The sequence below is a fragment of the Palaemon carinicauda genome, chromosome 18, assembly GCF_036898095.1.
Source record: "Palaemon carinicauda isolate YSFRI2023 chromosome 18, ASM3689809v2, whole genome shotgun sequence".
Taxonomy (NCBI): domain Eukaryota; kingdom Metazoa; phylum Arthropoda; class Malacostraca; order Decapoda; family Palaemonidae; genus Palaemon; species Palaemon carinicauda.
This window is the reverse complement of record NC_090742.1, coordinates 123,276,529-123,284,028: the sequence shown is the minus strand read 5'-3', so window position 1 is coordinate 123,284,028 and position 7,500 is coordinate 123,276,529. Positions and strand designations below refer to the sequence as shown.

Sequence of the window (7,500 nt, the reverse complement as noted above, 5' to 3'; positions counted from 1 at the left end):
AGAAGTCCTTTTTTCACAGCTATAAATTAGATTCAGTTGAAATAATCACTCTGTTTAAAATCTGCACACTATCACGATACGACGAAATTTAAACAAATACAGGAACGTTATTCTATAATTATAAATAAATACGAAATTCAACCAAGGAAGTCCTTCCAGTCAACACTGTAGTGATACTATGCATAGGTCACTAGACAATTTAGGTGCTCTTTCCAGTCAACACTAGTAGCGATAGTAGCAATATGCCACCATCAACTCCAGGGCTCTACCGGGACCCAAAAAAAGATGTGTACGTGGGGATTCCATGGTGTAGTGTGGGGGATCCCATCGTTTCACAGGACAATTCTGAAAGCATGTTGAGGGGGGAGGTTGCCACTTCGCCTGATTAGGACTTTTTACTAGAGAAATAACTGTTATTTCCTTCTTCGGGTTCATTGTTCAAGCAAAGTGTTCAGAGAATTCAGACTGGGATGCAAGATGGATTATCATATTCGGTGGGATGTACCTCAAGTTACATAAATGCACACACACACACACACACACACACACACACACACACACACATATATATATATATATATATATATATATATATATATATATATATATATATATATATATATATATATATATATACATAAATGAGATCGCATACCAAAACAGCACCACATAATATAAAAAGTCCCTGTAGCCTAAATACCCAAAAGTGGCCATTATTTTGAACTACAATTAATGCAAAATAATGATCAAAGTAAAAATAATGGTATCCAGGAAAGGAGATGGAATAACCCAAAACCCGCATTCTAATCTACGAAACGGTTACTCAAAAGTCCGACGAGTTGTTGAAAATCTATTGTTCTTGAAAGTTTTGCAGTTAAACAGCTCTTTTTTTATGCTGGTGACCTTAACCAAAACGTGACTTCGAGCACCGGAAAAGCAAGTGAAATTCTCTAACTTCTTATAATTAATGAAGTTCAAGTATTAAGTCTCTCTCTCTCTCTCTCACTCTCTCTCTCTCTCTCTCTCTCTCTCTCTCTCTCTCTCTCTCTCTCTCTATATATATATATATATATATATATATATATATATATATATATATATATATATATATATATATATATATATATATATATATATATATATATATATATATATATATATATATGTGTGTGTGTGTGTGTGTGTGTGTATGTTTGTGTGTGTGTGTGTGAATATAATGTATATGCATATATATCGCGTCCATATTGTCTCTACAATTAGAAAATATACTACAGAAGCCATTGGCTAGGTATCTGAATTAGATTTGTTCTTTGTACTCGGCAGTTATCATCTTTTCATTCACAAAGAGTTCGTGTATTTTAGGTACTTTGTTTATGAAATAAGGTCTATCAAATGAACCCGTAAAAATGGCTACTCCTCAAAAGAAACAGTTGGTAAACATGGGGTGTTGAAACAAAATCTGATACACAATCTCAGTAAAACTATTGAACTAAGAGTGGAATTGATCAAAAGTCCTGTCCGTCAAATCGTGTATGGGAAAAGAAATTTATGGAGGTAGGGATAGTGTTGGAAAAAGGATGCATTTGACGACCAAAAACATCTGAAGAAAACATCTATCATTTAAGACAAGCTTTTTAATCGTTCTCCTACAAAGTACATCCGTATTGCTTCCAATGACTTACAACTAAAGCCTACCTGACACTTGCGCGCATTTTTGCCACGCACTGGTGTTTTTCCCGCACTGTTCACGACCAGTTCACTCCAGTTCGCGCATCGTTCACGCGACGTTCACGCGACGTTCACGCGACGTTCACGCCATGGCACGAATTGGCACGCGTAGTTCACGAGAAGTTCACAACACGTTCACGCGAGTTCGCGCATCATTCCGCATCGTTTCCGCATCGTTCACGCCAGTTCACGCCAGTTCACGAATTGGCCACTCCATATAAAAACGGGGCTTCTCCAACCCGAGGACATTCTTGGATTGGCTTCGGAAGAGACAACAATGCTTTCTGTCAGAGACACCATTGCATTGAGGAGAAGAAACGTATCTTTTTCGTTTGTATTTTTTGTTGCCCTTTATTTTTGTTTCAATAAGAAAGCATTTGATTTACATATAAATAGCAGACATAAAATATGTACAAGTATTAAAAAAGCATTTTATTTTAACATTAAAAGCAGCAAACATGAAAACTTTTCAGGCTGTTGATTTTAAGGTAATAGAGAAAAAAGTGTGTTGAAATAAGAAATCATTTTATTTTTACATTAAAACAGCAAACAGAAAAAAATTGTTTTGCTCTTCATTTTAAGGTAATAAAGAAGAATAAGTATGTTGATGAAATAAAACATCATTTTATTTTTACATTCAAACAGCAAACTTAAAAATTTCTTGGGTTTATTTTTCAGTTCATTTTTATTTAAAACAAGAGTTTTGGGTCTTGATTGGTAATAGAGGAAAATAAACGTGTGCATGAAATAACACATCGTTTTATTTTTACATTCAAACAGCAAATATAAACAATTATTAGGTTTATATTTTTCTTTCCTTTACATTAATTTTTTCGTTTCCTTTTTGTTTCTCTTCATTATAAAGTTATAGAAATAGTTTGAAATAAGATATCATTTTTTTCACATTAAAACAGCAAATATAAAAATTTATCAGGTTTATTTTTCTTTCCTTTTCATTAATTTTTTCGTTTCCTTTTTGTTTCTCTTCATTATAAAATTATAGAAATAGTTTGAAATAAGATATAATTTTTTTTCCACATTAAAAGAGATAATATAAAAATTTACTAGGTTTATTTTTCTTTCCTTTTCATTAATTTTTTCGTTTCCTTTTTGTTTCTCTTCATTATAAAGTTATAGAAATAGTTTGAAATAAGACATAATTTTTTTTTTTCACATTAAAACAGCAAATATAAAAATTTATTAGGTTTATTTTTCTTTCCTTCTCATTAATTTTCTCGTTTCCTTTTTGTTTCTCTTCATTATAAAGTTCACGCCACTTCCCGCATCGTTCACTCCAGTTCACGCCAGTTCCCGCACTGTTCACTCCAGTTCACTCCAGTTGGCGCATCGTTCACGACTATTTCACGACTATTTTGTGCGTGCCAATGCGTGCCACAAACTTTAAACCTTTCAAAGTTCTGGGCACGCATGGCACGCATTGGTAAGCTCTGGCACGCGAGTTCCAGCACTGTTCACGACATTTTCACGACTCGTTCAAGCGAGTTCGCGCATCAATGCGTGCCAGTGCGTGCCACGAATGCGTGCAAGTGTCAGGTACCCTTAACACGTTCAACAGTGCATAAAGTCCTGCACTAGAACTTAAGTTTTGCGCTTACAAAGTCCAACACATACAGGTGCTCCATCCAATGATAAACCGAGACGAAAAGAGCTTGTAGTTAACATGCTAGAACGAATGTCTGAGGATGAAACGTTCTAAACCGAGTTTATTTTATTCAAGAGGCAACCTTCCCTGTTTCAAGTCAACTAAAAACACATGATGTGAGTATCTGGGGATCTGAACATCTCAATGTGATTAGGAAACTTCGCCGAGATAGTCCAAAGTGTGTGGGTGGTGTGGGATCATGTGCAATCGAATCATTGGTTCCTTTTTCTTCAACGAGACATCAATTACTGAAGATGTTTACCTTGACCTTCCAACTGAATGAATGTGTGGCATCAAAGGTAGATAACCTTCCACCAACCATCCTTTTCCAACAAGATGGAGCACCGCGGCAATGGGAACTTCATGTTCATGAGTTCCTAAATCAAGCATTTCTAGGCAGGTGGATTTGAAAAGATGGTCCGATCCCCTTTCCATCCCGTACACCATAATTCGCTCCCAAGGACTTCTTTCTATGGGTTTGTGTTAAAGATATCGAGTATCGAACAAAGCTACAGGACATCAATGATTTCAAGCAAAATATCAGTGAGTGCATTGCCTGCAATGACGAGTCTAAGCTACTGAGTAAAATGGCAAAAAATCGAGTACCATTTTGATGCACTTTGTGTATCTAATGTTGCCCATATAGAGGCGTATTAAATGATAGCGAAAATATTTTCTTCTCATTTTATGATAATTTCCACTTAATTGTCTATTTATTTGGTTTTGTAATATTTTTTTTCAAGGAAAAAAAAGTTTTTAAACACTATATATATATATATATATATATATATATATATATATATATATATATATATATATATATATATATATATATATATATATATATCTGGATCAAACAACTAAAATAAAAAATAATTTGTTCTCAGTAAGTGCGTTAACATCTTTAGCTTTATTTTAGTTCACAGTTCCTTCATTAGTTTTGTTATTCTGATGCTGCTACCTTCAAGTCATTGATCCTGAACAAAACCTAATTCTATTTGTAGTAAATAAGTTACGTAACCAAAAATTACGTTGATTTCTGCGTATCCAAAAAAAAAAACCTTAATTGAAAAGAAGGAAAAACCAGTATTTTCCTTAGCCAGGTTTATTAAATGGTCTGAGAAACTTCGTTAATCGTCTTTTCAAAGATGTTCAATCTAAAGGACATTCGAAGCAAGATTTAAAGAATTAATGGCCTATCCCCGTGCGTGTTAAACGTTTGGATTGCTTTAGAAAGTAAATGATGTTATAGTTGCCCAACATTCTCTCTCTCTCTCTCTCTCTCTCTCTCTCTCTCTCTCTCTCTCTCTCTCTCTCTCTCTCTCTCTCTCTCTCTCTCTCTCCCTGTAAATTAGTTCATCGTAAACTTACCCTGAACTCTTTGATTTACGTTGTGTCAGAAACATGAAAAAACCCAATAAATATGTGAGCAGTGAGTTAACTAAGCAACAGAAGAAGACTCACAACATGAATTTACAAACCTGTCATAACTTCCAGCGCAGTTCTCGAGATTTCCTCGTTGTCACATCCTGTCACAAGAATTTGAGAAACATTTAGATAAAATCTAAATTTCCAGTGTCATCCTTTGTCCACGTTCAACTCGTAATACACGAAATTAAACTTTTGGGGGAATTACGTCGTTTCAACTCCCAATATACTGGATATCTTGTCACTTTCCTTTTTGGGTGGGAAGGAGAGAGAGAGAGAGAGAGAGAGAGAGAGAGAGAGAGAGAGAGAGAGAGAGAGAGAGAGAGAGAGAGAGAAATGTCGTGGTACTGAAGTTATCTTGGCATATTAATGTGCTTTGTTTATATTAAGCACTAGGACAATCTCCCAAGGAGTGAATAAATTAAAAAATTGTAATGAAAAAATGGTTAGATAAAAGGCCTTCTGTATATCTAAATTTAAATGACTATGAAACTAATACACACACACACACACACACACATATATATATATGTATATATATATATATATATATATATATATATATATATATATATATATATATATATATATATATATATATATATATATATATACATATATATATATATATATATATATATATATATATATATATATATATATATATATATATATATATATATATATATATATATATATATGTGTGTGTGTGTGTGTGGCTCTGTGTGTGTATATATATATATATATATATATATATATATATATATATATATATATATATATATGTGTGTGTGTGTGTGTGGCTCTGTGTGTATATATATATATATATATATATATATATATATATATATATATATATATATATATATATATATATATATATATATAATATGTGTGTGTGTATGTGTGAGTGTGTGTGTGTTTGTGTGTGCGTGTGTATAAATTTACGATCATGAGCATAGGAAAATATCCAATATATAGCCCCACATTCGATTTAGTTCCTCCTTCATATCAGAGATAAGATGGGAATTTTAACGAATCAGTCATTTAATTACGACGTCATTAACAAATCTTAGATTTCACCCGTTAAATAACGAATATAAATTTATTTTGGACAAACATAAGACATCGTCAATGCAACTAAATATCAGCAGTGCTAAGGAATTTAAAATCAACACTTGAAGTCAGACTAAAAAATTGCGAATAATTTAGAACATGGAAATGTTTATCAAGATGTTTGTGCTAATAAACTTTACTTAAATGCATCCAATTTTATTGGTAAGACTGTTTACCTTACAATTCATGCAGGTAAATCCACCAAGGCAAATTAATTAAAAGGTATGGGTCTGGTCTTCTAGCTAGGAGAATTGCGGCAAAGAAGAATACGTGTAATGAAAATTAGTTGTGATGAATTCTTTTTACATTGAAACAAAAAATAAATTTAATAAAACCAGGCTGATCTCTTAGAGATAGGATATGCAGATTTAAACAAGGCATCAATAGATGTATGCTGCTTCTTTTGAAACCTATTAATAATAAAAAGATAAAAAATCTAAGAATAAAGTAGAAAGCAAGGAACACCTGCAAATGTTTGCCTTTGTAGCTTGATTACCCAATGTAAACGAATTCTAACTCGAAAGTTTGAGACATCCTATATTTGCTTTTTATTACACTAGAAAACCTCCGCTGCCTCGAGAGCCACACCATTTGCGCTGGCTCTTCCAAAATGCCCGATCATTCAAGATTAGAAACGGTGAGGGGAAAATCTTCTAGTGGCCTGATCAGGTTTCATAGAAGCTGAAATTAAACCATTTTTTTTCTGAGTCTGGCTGATCAGTCTCTAGTTTTCTGTTACGTAACCCGGTATGATAAATGGATGATAGGAGAGGGCACCAGGTTTTAAACGGACCCCCCCACCCACCCCTGCTCTGCAATACCTCTCTCTCTCTCTCCTTCTCTCTCTCTCTCTCTCTCTCTCTCTCTCTCTCTCTCTCTCTCTCTCTCTCTCTCTCTCTCTCTCTCTTGAGTTGCCTTTTCTTCCAAAATGCAGAAAACGATAAGTGCCTCAACTTGGCTATGAAGGTGGCCATACAACAAGCTTGAAGCTGGGGAATCCATCTCGAGAGTGTGGGTCTCTCAGAGCTTGCAGCAACAGCATGTGGCATATAAACGTGGGAGGTGAACCCCCTCCCCCTTTTTTTTTTCTATGCCAAGTTCAGGATGGGGGGAACCTGTAAACAGAAAACACGCCTGAAATTTTATCCCAATGGTGGTGTGAAGCGAGAGTAAGAATAATTTACGAAATACACCAATTTATATAGAAACGGATGGGGAGAGATAGAAAGAATGTAAGGAGGTGGAGCGGCGATGGAGAATGAAGGCAAGCCGGTGAACTGTGGAGATGTGGCAGTCAACATTAGGGAAATCCATTTACAACCCGGTGCCCAAACCTATCATTCATTTCTGACTGTAATGAGTATAGATAAGTATAAGCATAGGTACTAACACATTTGTTATCTTCGTTTTATCAACACAAACAATGTGCTAAGATTTATTAGGCAAAAGAAAATGGAATACAAATTATTATCTAAATACATCTGAAAGAGAAACCACAGCAGGAAAATATTTTTTTCTTTCACCTCTACATTTCATCGGTTGATATAATTAATTAAGTTTTCATA

General features: G+C 34.1%; 1 pseudogene; it reads right to left on the bottom strand.

Annotated features, from left to right (window-relative positions):
- LOC137657537 (uncharacterized) overlaps positions 1-7,500 on the bottom strand; it is a 78,003-nt pseudogene that overhangs the window by 50,561 nt on the left and 19,942 nt on the right.